This window comes from Gobio gobio (assembly GCF_949357685.1).
Source record: "Gobio gobio genome assembly, chromosome: 21".
NCBI lineage: Eukaryota > Metazoa > Chordata > Actinopteri > Cypriniformes > Gobionidae > Gobio > Gobio gobio.
Window position 1 is genome coordinate 6765709 of NC_137117.1, and position 13676 is coordinate 6779384.

The window sequence follows — 13676 nt, forward strand, 5'->3', positions numbered from 1 at the left end:
ACGGAGAACTTGTTCATATATGCGTTCACCTTCACTATTTCTCTCAGAAACGATGATCGTGTTGGTAAGTACTCTGTGTATCCTTAAATTATTTTATTACTGGCAAAGATCGTTTACACTCATCTTTTTCTTGTAACGTTACTTAATCCAGCGTGCGTGCAGACAGGGTTTCCAAGTGTTTTTGCAATGTCGCGCACAATTGCTACTCAAAACTATAGCCCAAAACTATAACTTTCCGGGGGGTTCTCCGGAAAAAAATGGCGTTTGGTTGGCAAAATATGTTATTTTGGCAAGGTTGCCTGCTAAAATTTGCATTCCTGGGTTTATATAATCACATAATTGGGGTCGCTTCAACCCGCGGACATGGAGAAAAACACGGACTTGGCAACAGTGCAGTTGAGTTCTGTTGACATTTGACAACTAATGTTACGCGCCGCTCCGTTGCTCTGATTGGTTGTGGGTCTATCCAATTGAGGTCTTTCCTGGCTCGGTTGAAACACGCCCCATAATCAAAGCTCAATGGAGCGGTACCAGACTCATATTCTGACTAGAATTGAGTATGGCCACGCCAGGCTAGAGAAATGTGGCAGAATACCACAATATTTAGCCCTGATATGGTCAGGCTTTTTTATTTACAACAAAAGTAGCCTATGCGAATTCCCTGCACAAAATATAATAGCATTGTAATATAACATTAACGATAAAGTTTACCGTGGCTTCATAAATTAATTTATTAAAAAAATTAAAAGCAAAATACACATTACTAATTAAGAGAACATCGCCATCTTGCTCGACGAACGTGACTTGAACGCACCTGACGTCGGAAACACGACTTCCCAACTTGAACTTCCCAGGGGGATTTGAACACCACTTTACCAGTGTGTTTAGTCCGATTTGGCTCGTGTACGAGGTTTCAGGTTTCCTTGACTCACTCCTGTAAGTATTGTGATGCTGTGATATTAAAAACACCAGAGATGAAGGGTTTCTGCTGGAGTTTTATGGCTGCTATAATCTGCCTAAATGCCCGTTTTTTACGTTAGTGTTTTAAGATTCGCCGAACTGAAGAGACAAATTTAAACTCAGTCGTAAGTCATTGGTTTATTTCTCCTGCTGAAGAGACAATGAAGCTTTAAACTAGATTGTCCAAAGTGGTAGACTGGTCTAGAGTAGCTGTTTTAAATGTGCTTTAGAAATAAAAGTGCCTTGCCTTACCTTACCTAAGGGTATGAGTGAAGAAGCATTATTTAATGTGATGTTATAATATTTTTTGTGTGTCAAGAATCTGAAAGCAATGAATTCGCGATCCCATAATAATTTAATAAAGCTTTACAGTAGTAACAAATAATTATATTTTTATCATATTTTAAAATATGATGGTTTCATTATAAATGTGATGATTATCTCTAAGGTGGACACCTAACTTAATACATGGTATTTACTATCTGAATGTTACCATGTCATGTCAACAAATGGAAAAGTCAGTTGGCTGTTTATTATCATGTTAGTTGTGCCTTTTACCACAAATACCATACTTTTACATTTACTTTGAACAAACCTGAAAATCAGGTTTAAAAGGTTTCAATTAAAAAGACTTGTCCCAAAATATATTCAATAATTTTAGCAATTCTCATTTTCTACATAAATCTGCAACATTTTAAAAAACATTGAATATCAAATTAGCGCAGAATCAACTTTTTGGAAGAGTAATTACAACAACATAAATTGAATTAGCAATAAAAAGCCAAACAATTGTATTTACAATATGATTGTAAAAGGTTTGTTATTCAGTCTCTACATTAAGATGATACTCAACTCCCTTATAGTGCCCCTTTTTTCGGTTTGGTTTGGTTTTCTGCCCCTCAAAATGTCTGTGCACGGCCCAGACTATATACTCTAAATTCAGCTAAATAAAATAGGCGGTGTGCCAAAGAAGTAGACTAATAATGGGTAATGTGGGAGCAGATGCAAGGTACATTCATATTTCTGAAATAAACACCTAGAATAGTCTATTTCTCTGGCATGCGTAGTTAGCCATATTGAACCTATGTCTACAAAGAAAGCTTTGGCACAGAATGGTTTGTGTCAAGCCATTCGTTAGTCTGTTTTTTTTGATGAGAAAGAGATGAAATGTAGTTGTAAAGAACATTTTAAGAATCCGTACAACTGAAGCAGAGGAGAATTATTATTCTGTTGCGCAGAACTGAGGAACAACTGATGGCGCCACAGTTTGACATTTGGTTGACCAATCAGCGGAAAGGGGCACTTCATTCCCACCCACATGCGCCATTTTCTCTTTCAGCATTAAGTAATAATAATACAAAAAAATAAATGAATTTGAACGCGTCTTGGCTACTGTACATTAATGAAAACTGAGATCCTACAGTGTGACACGGCTTACAGCGGGATCATGTTCATACAGTCTGAAAAAAGCAACAGTTATAAAAGGACTTTCAAAAATCACACAGTGTGCACCCAGCTTTAGCAAAACTGCTAAACCAAAAATAAAAATAATAAAGAAAATCTTATCTTACTCTTACCAAAATGTGATGTTTCTGAAGAATAGCTAATGAGGAACTTCTCGCCTGCCGTTCTTGGAACACATGCTTTCAACTTAATGTGTCTGTATTTATAACTGTACTGGGTGTGGTTTTGATATTTTGCACACACACACACACACACACACACACAAACACAAACACACGCACAAACAGGAAAGACAGACGACTTTTTTTTACACTCAACCATTGTACTAGATACAACATATAAACTCATTGTGAAGCCCCTACTTTATGATTGAGAAACAATAAACATGTGTTCATACCTGCATCTCTCTCTCAATCTCTCTCTCTCTTCATTTTATACTACACATCTGGAAATTGTGTGTCCCTAACCTGAGGATAAATATCTTAATACTATGTTTAATAACAAAACCCAGGTTCAATATTAGTTTGTATGGTTCAGAATCTGAGACTCTGGCATGACATATCACATTTAGTAAGCATAGTTTATTTGGGATAAGTTATGTCACAGTATAAACACAGTTATGTGTGAAATAGACCATACACTCTAAAAAATGCTGGATTGTTTCAACTCACGTTTGGGTAAAATGGACAAACCTAACCGTTGGGTTTAAAAAAATGTATTTAAAAAATACTGTTGAATGGTAACACTTTTCAATAAGGTTTCATTAGTTAACATTAGTTTTTTTTCTGAATTGCTAAAACACATTTCTCAACATAACATAAAACACAAAACCAAATCTTCAAAATAAATTCAGAGGAAATCTGATTCTTCTGGCAAAATCAAACAATTGCCTCAAAACTATTTTATCTGTGCAAAAAATCAAATAATACTTTCAGATCATACACACAGCCAGTCAATATTACAAACACTACAGATCATTAATTAGACAGTACATCAAAAAAAATAAAGAATACAGAATCCAAAGCATGCAGTTACAGAGAAAAGTATATTGTAACAAAGCAAATTTTGCAATTACATAAAAATTATAGTAATCACAACTTACGGTAAGGTGAATAAATTGCTTACTGTATGATCTGCAAGCATATTATTATACTGAATATTACTGAATGTCTGTATATTCAGCATTTGCATATACTGTAAGAATACAGTCCAATTGCAAAAGCCAAAAAGGTTAACATATTTTTAATTGCTAACAGGCATTGTTCACATTCAGTGAAACCAAACTGTGAATAAGTTTTCAGTGCTTTCACAAAAGAGGCATTCAATCACTACATTTTTCAAAATCCATGAACACTTTTGTAATTAATTTGTGTGGCACATTTTTCGAACGCTAAAACACTGCTTTCACATTCAAATCAGAATGATGGCAAACTCTGTACTTCTGCAGGAATTATATTGAAATATAAAATCTTAGCAGAATATTTACAATAATATTAAATAACAGTTATTACCAACACAACTAATTGCATTTTCAGGTACCAGGTGTCCTATGTTTAATCTCTATTACAGTCAGTGTTGGGGAAAGTTACTTTGAAAAGTAATGCATTACAATATTGCGTTACTTTCTTAAAAAGTAACTAATTGAGTTACTTAGTTACTTTTTAAGAAAAGTAATGCGTTACGTTACTTCTGCGCTACTTTTGCGTTACTTTTTCTCACCTGGGCTGGGCTTGCTTTTTTGTTTAGTTTTTTAATAGCAAAAAAAATCCTTTTTTGTGCAAATGTAAAGACCTCTTCATACCAAAATTGAAATAATAAGCCTCAGGCTGAGATAAAAATGCAAATCTACGCATGAACCATACTGCCGTGCTGTGCTGCCATTCTGGATAATGGAAGAATAGGATGCAGGAGAAAAACCTTTTACCAATAAAAACAAAAAATCTAGTAATTTTTGCTCATGGCTTAACTGAATCAAAGATCAGCAGCACGACATTGGTCAATAAAGGTAGATTAAATGCATAAAAATATTTGTTTTATTTAACATTTATATATTTGAGGTTTGCATAGTAATCTGATTTTGCATTTGACTGATGTTATTAATTTTGAGGAGTACAGAATCTTTATTGTGCAAGTGAGATGAATAAATGCTCACATTTAGTCTAGAACTACAATAACCCTCATGTGTACACACAACGCCTCTGCACTTACTCTCGATTTTTCTCAACATGGGGACAGGAGAGTCAGTCAAATAAACAAATAAATGTGAAAAAGTAACTTGCGTTACTTTTTTGAAAAAGTAACTCAGATATTTTGTTATAAATTTGAAAAGTAATGCGTTACTTTACTAGTTACTTGAAAAAGTAATATTATTACGTAACTCAAGTTACTTGTAATGCGTTACCCCCAACACTGATTACAGTAGTATTTTTTTCGCGGTTATTGTTTGGTGAACTGGGATGGCTTCAGAATGATTATGTTTGGAAGATACATTGGTGGGGAAAGAAGAGTGGCAGAGAGAGGAAGGACTAGAACCCTCACAGTACTGTAAATCCATCCATCTATCCATTCCATACATTTTCCAAAGCGCTTATCCTAGGGGTCATGAGGATGCTGGAGTCTTTCTCGGGTCGTAGGCAAGAAAACACCCTGGACAGATGACCAGTCCATCCACAGAGATGACACACACACTCATATTCACACTCACACCTACACACAAACGTACAATCTCCAATTCACCATGTCCTGACATGGATTGTGGGAAACCAATGTCAACACAGAGAGAACATACAAACTAAAATAAAATTATTGCTTCAGGAATTATTATTATTATTTTTTTTGCTGATGTTGTTTTTTTATTTTTTTATTTTTTTTTCACTTACAGTTGCTAACAAGCGTTTACCAATATTTAAAGTACTTTTTTTCTAAACTTTTAACACAGCAACACACTTAAATCACACAATTGGCCAAATAGTAAATTTTCTGGCCAAAACCACATTTTGTTAAATAAATACAAACTCTACATTTCAAAATGCTAAAAACCTTTTTCTACAAATTTCTACATAATACTACAAAAACACTGCAAACCCGATTCAAAATTGAATTTTTTTTGCCAACGTGAACATACACCGATTAGGCATACCATTATGACCTTAAAGGGCTGGTAAAACACATTGTTTTGAAGGCTTGACTGTGTTTGTGGGCTGCACTGTAACATGTGTTCATGCTTCGTTTTAAAAAAAATTGCCTTATTTTTCATATATTTGACCTTTATTCTACACTGCTCTGTCCCTCCTTGTAAAACGGTCTGATGCTTTCCGGGTTGTATGAAGCCAGTCCCTCAAAAATACGCGATGGGCTCAGATTGGTTAGCTGGCCCAGTGTGTTGTGATTCGCCAACCGCCTAGTGCACGTTTGTCGGAAACGTCACGCTCCTTACCGGAGGCTGTGCTTTGGTCAGTGTTAGAAACAACGGCGTCAATAAAACCACACCAATCTGAGCCCGAATCAGACCCAGAACATTTGAGTGAAGATGATCGAGCAGAACCTGTTCAGTCCTCAAGAGTAAAGACTGCGGATCTATAATGATCGCTACTGAATGGCACTGTTACTTTTGTATTTTTAGAACGATTATAGCCAAATATCTGTCGCAAGAACTAACCCAAAACAAACACTAAGCACTGGCTTTAACTAGTAAGTTAGCCAAATCACACACAGAAGCATGTTTAGCATGCCTGTAGATAAACAATACATAAAAGCTCTACTCAAAGAATCATTTACACTAATGCCAGGTTCGCTGTTGAGATTTTAACGTTAATGTTTGTAACGTTAGGTGTTCGTCGGATAACGTTAAGTATGAATGAGCATTTAACAGACTGGTTTGCAGAACAGCGCTGTCATCTGTTTACTTCCTTGCTACAACCTATTACAGGAAAACACATCGATGAAAAATAAATCAGACTTACAGGTTGTGGCCCGTAAACAGCTTCTGTTTGTAAATCCAGCTTTCAGGACAAGCCGTTGTGCATATCCTGTATTGAACTCGCGAAGTTTGTGGAAGTTTGTGTTGTCCTCCGTGAAATGTGCAGCGCGCGCGTCGTGCATCCACGCACCGGCAGTGTTTTTTTCACGCAGCTGACGTTGTGCAAATCTGGCATTGAAATCGCGAAGACGGTGGATGTTTTCCTCTGTTAGATGTGCTGCAGGAAGCCCTGCGCGCGCCTGATTCCCCGCTGACTCAAACACACGTGCATATAACATGCTGTATGTTAAACGCTCTGCAACGCACCCCCGTCCATATGAAGGCTGAACAGAGCAAGTACCCCCGACCTGCAATCCGGATGAAAATAACAGCGTTTCCTCGGCATCGCGGCAACAACACTCCAGCCTAACTATACCACAACAGCGCCGCGATACAAAATGGCCTCACCCCCCCTTATTTAATATTCTCGGAGGAGGGGTTTATGTAAATATTGAGCCTGGTGATGTCACCAACCCTGGAGGAATGTGTGTAGTCGCCTACTGGCCGTTTGCTGTAGTTCTTAGAAACTGATTTCTTTAAAAGCAAATATCTCCCTTTGCTTTAAACTTTGAACGTTGTAACTTTGCAGATGTTGTTTATGCTCAAGCAGCAACATTACACGTTAGCTAAAGTTAGAATAGTGAAATCGTGGTTTACCACCTCTTTAATTTTGTGTTGGTCCCCCTTTTGCTGCCAAAACAGCCCTGACCCGTCGAGGCATGGCCTCCACTAGACCCCTGAAGGTGTGCTGTGGTCTCTGGCACCAAGATGTTAACAGCAGATCCTTTAAGTCCTGTAAGTTGCGAGGTGGGGCCTCCATGGATCGGACTTGTTTGTTCGGCACATCCCACAGATGCTCGATTGGATTGACATCTGGGGAATTTGGAGGCTAAGTCAACACCTCAAACTCGTTGTTGTGCTCCTCAAACAAATGAATCATTTCTGCATTGTGATAGGAGCATTATCTGCTGAAAGAGCCACCAGGGAATACCGTTTCCATGAAAGGGTGTACAGGTGGTACGTGTCAAAGTAACATCCCCATACGTAGCCCCATACGCAACAAACTGAGATGCTCTGTGTATTCTGACACCTTTCTATCAGAACCAGTATTAACTTCTTGAGCAATTTGAGCTCCAGTAGCTCGTCTGTTTGATTGGACCACACGGCCCAGCCTTCACTCTCCACGAGCATCAATGAGCCTCGGCCGCCCATGACCCTGTGGCCGGTTCTCCACTGGTCCTTCATGACCCTGTGGCCGGTTCTCCACTGGTCCTTCATGACCCTGTGGCCGGTTCTCCACTGGTCCTCCATGACCCTGTGGCCGGTTCTCCACTGGTCCTCCATGACCCTGTGGCCGGTTCTCCACTGGTCCTTCATGACCCTGTGGCCGGTTCTCCACTGGTCCTTCATGACCCTGTGGCCGGTTCTCCACTGGTCCTTCATGACCCTGTGGCCGGTTCTCCACTGGTCCTTCATGACCCTGTGGCCGGTTCTCCACTGGTCCTTCATGACCCTGTGGCCGGTTCTCCACTGGTCCTTCATGACCCTGTGGCCGGTTCTCCACTGGTCCTCCATGACCCTGTGGCCGGTTCTCCACTGGTCCTTCATGACCCTGTGGCCGGTTCTCCACTGGTTCTTCATGACCCTGTGGCCGGTTCTCCACTGGTCCTTCATGACCCTGTGGCCGGTTCTCCACTGGTCCTTCATGACCCTGTGGCCGGTTCTCCACTGGTCCTTCATGACCCTGTGGCCGGTTCTCCACTGGTCCTTCATGACCCTGTGGCCGGTTCTCCACTGGTCCTCCATGACCCTGTGGCCGGTTCTCCACTGGTCCTCCATGACCCTGTGGCCGGTTCTCCACTGGTCCTTCATGACCCTGTGGCCGGTTCTCCACTGGTCCTTCATGACCCTGTGGCCGGTTCTCCACTGGTCCTCCATGACCCTGTGGCCGGTTCTCCACTGGTCCTTCATGACCCTGTGGCCGGTTCTCCACTGGTCCTTCATGACCCTGTGGCCGGTTCTCCACTGGTCCTTCATGACCCTGTGGCCGGTTCTCCACTGGTCCTTCATGACCCTGTGGCCGGTTCTCCACTGGTCCTTCATGACCCTGTGGCCGGTTCTCCACTGGTCCTCCATGACCCTGTGGCCGGTTCTCCACTGGTCCTCCATGACCCTGTGGCCGGTTCTCCACTGGTCCTTCATGACCCTGTGGCCGGTTCTCCACTGGTCCTTCATGACCCTGTGGCCGGTTCTCCACTGGTCCTCCATGACCCTGTGGCCGGTTCTCCACTGGTCCTTCATGACCCTGTGGCCGGTTCTCCACTGGTCCTTCATGACCCTGTGGCCGGTTCTCCACTGGTCCTCCATGACCCTGTGGCCGGTTCTCCACTGGTCCTTCATGACCCTGTGGCCGGTTCTCCACTGGTCCTCCATGACCCTGTGGCCGGTTCTCCACTGGTCCTTCATGACCCTGTGGCCGGTTCTCCACTGGTCCTTCATGACCCTGTGGCCGGTTCTCCACTGGTCCTCCATGACCCTGTGGCCGGTTCTCCACTGGTCCTTCATGACCCTGTGGCCGGTTCTCCACTGGTCCTCCATGACCCTGTGGCCGGTTCTCCACTGGTCCTTCCCTGGAGCACTTTTGATGGACACTGACCACTGCAGACCGGGAACACCCCACAAGAGCTGCAGTTTTGGAGATGCTCTGACCCAGTCATCTTGCTATCACAATCTGGCCCTTGTCAAACTCGCTCAAATCCTTACGCTTGCCCATTTTTCCTGCTTCTAACATATCAACTTTGAGGACTAAATATTTACTTGCTGCCTATTATATCCAACCCACTAACAGGTGCCGTGATGAAGAGATAATCCGTGTTATTCACTTCACCTGTCATAATGTTATGCCTGATCGGTGTATAGTCAATCATAGTGCAATGACAGTGGATGGCATTATGAAAACTGCATTACTTGTCATGTTTTAGCTCTACCAGAAAGACTCGGGAGGCCAGATGAAGTACAATGAAGTAACAAATTCATTAACAGACCAGCAAGTATTATATTTAGAGTTTCTTTGCATAGGCCCCGTCCGTAGCTCACGTCTCGGACTCTGCATTTCCTGCCTGGAGATGAAGGCAGGGGCGCAGCCGACTCCCTGGTGGTGGGGAGGATGGAGGTAGATGTTGGCATCAGCATCTGTGAACTCAAACATGTGTGAGCGACCATCTTTTATACTCTGAGAATTAGGACATGATTGGTTAGGTCTGAATATAATAAGTGATGTAACATAGAGACAGAGCGTATTTAGGCCACGCCCACACCGGGGGGGGAAACAATCCAACGCTCTCCATTGACTTTGCATTGCGTGAGGCTGCATCCTTGTCATTTCGGACTTATAAAAAAAACAAGCTGATATGTGACAAAGTGTACAGCAAACAAGCTAAACAACAAGTTTTTCTAAGCTGTCGACCCCAAAAAATGAGAGTTTAAGGAGACAAAAGTGGATAAAGGCAGTAAAACGTGACACTTCAGCTGAAGAATGGGGACATTTTGGGATCCTGACACTCAGGATGTCTCAGTATGCCTATGTGTGCAGTAAATATGTTGTCAATGTTAAGTCAAATATCCAAATGTCAGTTTTATATATGATATTTCCTGTCTCTGATGACGTTCCCCTCTAGTGTGTGTACTTCTCAGTGTAATATAACGTGTCTCAATGGCCTGAATCCACTTTGTCCTTAAACGCTCGTTTTTTGGGTCAATAGCTTGTAAAAACGTCTGGGTTTTTGGTTGTGGGTTTTGCTTAGCTTGTTTGCTGTACACTTTGTCACATATCCGCTTTTAGACATTGTTCTGTTTTTTGTTATAAATCCGAAATGACAAGGATGCCGCTTCACGCAATGCAAAGTCAATGGAGAGCGTTTGATTGTTCCCCCCCCGGTGGGCGTGGTCTTCAGATTATGACGCGTGTCGCTCTGTCTCTATTGAATCTTCCTGGCAGAACTTTACACTAGAGCTTTCATTTCTACCTGCAGACAATATGAAATCCATTGTTTTTATAATTCAGCTTCCAGTTACTGTAAGCCATTCGACGATTCAATGGTTGAGTGTTGAATGTGTGCAATCTTGGCAACATACTATCTAAAAGTAAATAAGGCATTATTTTATAGAATGTACAGTAGAAATCAAGTAGAAAGTAACAGAATTGCTCAGGGTCAGAATTGCTCCGCCGCAGGTCAAATGGGTCCCCTATGTCCCTGATTGTGTAGGCTACATTTCTAATAGTACATCTCTTTAGTTAGTGCCCTACACTAAATAAAACGTTTTACGTGAAGCTTTTATCGAAATGAAATCATGAAATTGCTGCCATTGATCAACAGCAAATCCAACATTGGTTGGAACAGATCCTTTGGTTACTATGGAAGCTTTTTTCCGCCACAGAATAAAAAATAAGTATAAAAGGTAGTTGTGACTTTTTTTCCTCGAAATTGTGAGATATAAACTACACTGTAAGCCTATACAGGTTGATTGAACTTAAAAAATTTATGGAAACTCGTTGCCCTAAAAAAGTTAATTTTGTCTCGTTGAAAAATCGAGTCCCAGCGTGTGTGCGTCCAGTCCTTCTTCTTCTTCTTGTAGGGTTTAATGGCGGTTGACAATCCAACTTATGGTGCATAACCACCACCAACTGTACTGGAGTGTGAAGCATCAACAGGGATTTAAACAAAACAAACAAACAAACGACAAAAAATAAATGTTATGCCATATGTAATTTAAATTCTGCTTTCCAATCCTGTTTTTTGAGATAACTAAGTATTTCTCTCTGTATTCTTGATTGTCCTGAGGCACAACTTAATAGATTTGATATACTGAAATTGACAAAACCTATATCTTTCAATGTATTAATAAACTCTTCTCTTTCCCTGATAGATACTGCACAATGTAAAAGTACATGTTCAATAGTCTCTGCTTCACTACATGATGTTCCCTTTCAAAAGCTACACTCAATGCTGCATAAGCTTATGCAAATGGGAATGTCTTTGACATAACCAGCTGTGAAAATAGTGTGAAAACACGTCAATGAAATTGACCCGGGAGGTATTTATAGCCTCGGCTGGTGACGTCATAGGCGCACCTGCTGCACGAGGCTATAAATAGATGAGCTTCAGCTGGAGCAAACCAGGTCTTTTTGTTTTCAGACCAACTCTGTGTTATGGTGTGTTACAAAGTCTCTGAAAAAAAAAAATTCTCTCTCTCTTTCAAGACTCAACTCGAGATCTTTGTTAGGAGTTAGTTTTCAACATGGCAGTGTGCAGATTTCTCTCTCTTTCTCATCTCTGTTACAAAGAAACATTAGTGGAAAGAGTTCTAGTTAAATCTGATCAGTTGGAAACGAGTCAGCAGAGTAAAACGCTGTATATCCATGTTCTCTTTCAAATAACAGAACTGGATGCACACGTTTGTTGCTGTGTGTGTTTGGAGCATGCGGTCGCTGCATTGAGTCAGAGACGAGTGCGAGCATTGAAAGCCTTTACAGTTAGAATGCTTTATGCTCGTCTGGGCTACTTTCAGTCCGCACCAGTGTTCGGGGCTCTCGAATGGGTTTGTTGACGAGCAAGAGACGGGTCCGTCCCTTTCGCTTGCTCGTTCAACAAATGCATATTTCCCCGCTTGATCCCAAAGCACGCTCCAGCGTTTCTTCGGCTCGCGCGGGGAATGATGATGAATCTCTGGGTCCGCGGACCTCGAGCAGCCGCCTGCGATCGTTCCTCACATGATAGTGAATCCATACTAGGAATTTATCGAGGTGGTTGTTCGCGCGGTGGCCAGGGCAGTTTGTCTGGTACCGTGAATGAGAGATCCCCAAACGCAGTGAGCTTGAGGTTTCTGTCTAGAAAAAACATTTACTTCACGTGTTTTTGTACCCTTGACGTCGACATTTTCGACTATCATGGGTGCGAAATCGCGTGGATATGTGAGAATACCCCAGGTGGAAGAGACGCTCACGAGCTATCTCTCTCCTGGGTCTGCATTTTCATTAAAGAGACATACCTCCCCACGAAGCCATGTAGAAAATAAACGTCGGCTGTCGTGGGCAAAGCTTATATATGTATGAATTATATATTGTATATTATTTTATATGGAATATATATATATAATATATATTTTATATGATTTATATAAGACTTATAAATATAAGGGGACAGGCTGGTGCTGCGCTGCACACAATGGCTGTCTTGCAGGCATATCAGGCTGACCTTCTGAAGGATTTGAGTGGTTCATTTGGTGACTCAGTTAACTCTGTAGTGGCCAGATTTAAAGGAGTGGAAGAAACATGAGGAAGTGTTCACTCAGTTTCTTCCTCAATGCACTCAAGGGGAGGGGCTGTCAGCCACACAACCTCTCTTCAGTCCTTCAAGATTTAGGGGGGTAATAAGCAGAGTGTGGCGAGTCGCGCTCTCCCTCGTAAAGACTGGAGACCGGCTCGTCATCCTCAACAACCTCTCAGGGCAGACCTCGGGACTGTCATCAATATAAGAAGTCCGGTGGTCTGGTGCCCAGTCTGCCCCCACGGGACAGGGCATGTCAAACATTTGCTTGCCCCACCCCGTTATCCTCAAAACCACTCCATCCCCGCCGCCTCTGGTGATTCGGGGGGGCAGTGGTTTCCAGTGAAATGTTAGACGTTCAGTGTTTAAATCCTGCTATCATCCAGGACATAGAACGTCTAACATCCCCTCAACAGGAAGTGTTAAAATTGTCACTCTCAGAGTCTCAGGCAGTGTGTGAACTTCTGCCAGGCGTTTCTGCATGGGTGTTAAGCACAGTAAAAATTTGTAAACTAATTTGTTTGTCGTCGTCCGTGTTTGAACGGCGTGGTCTCCACTTCCGTGAAGGCGGAGTTGGCGTTCGTACTGTCACAAGTGACAGCAGTTACTTCCTGGTCCCCAGTAGGGTGGGGGGGTGTCCAATCTTAGATCTTCGAGTCTTAAACTGTGAAGCAGGTTAAAGTACTCAAGGTTAAGATGTTACAGTGAAGGCGGTCGTGTCGCATATTCAACATGTGATTGGATTCGGCACGATTGATCCGAAGGACGCATGTATTCGCATATAAAGACTGCCACAACACAAGAAGTTCCTGAGTTTCGCTCTTGGGGGCAAAATCTTACCAATTTCGGGTCTTCCATTCGGCTAGCCTTGTAACCGCACGTATATGGAATGCATGGATGTATTACTG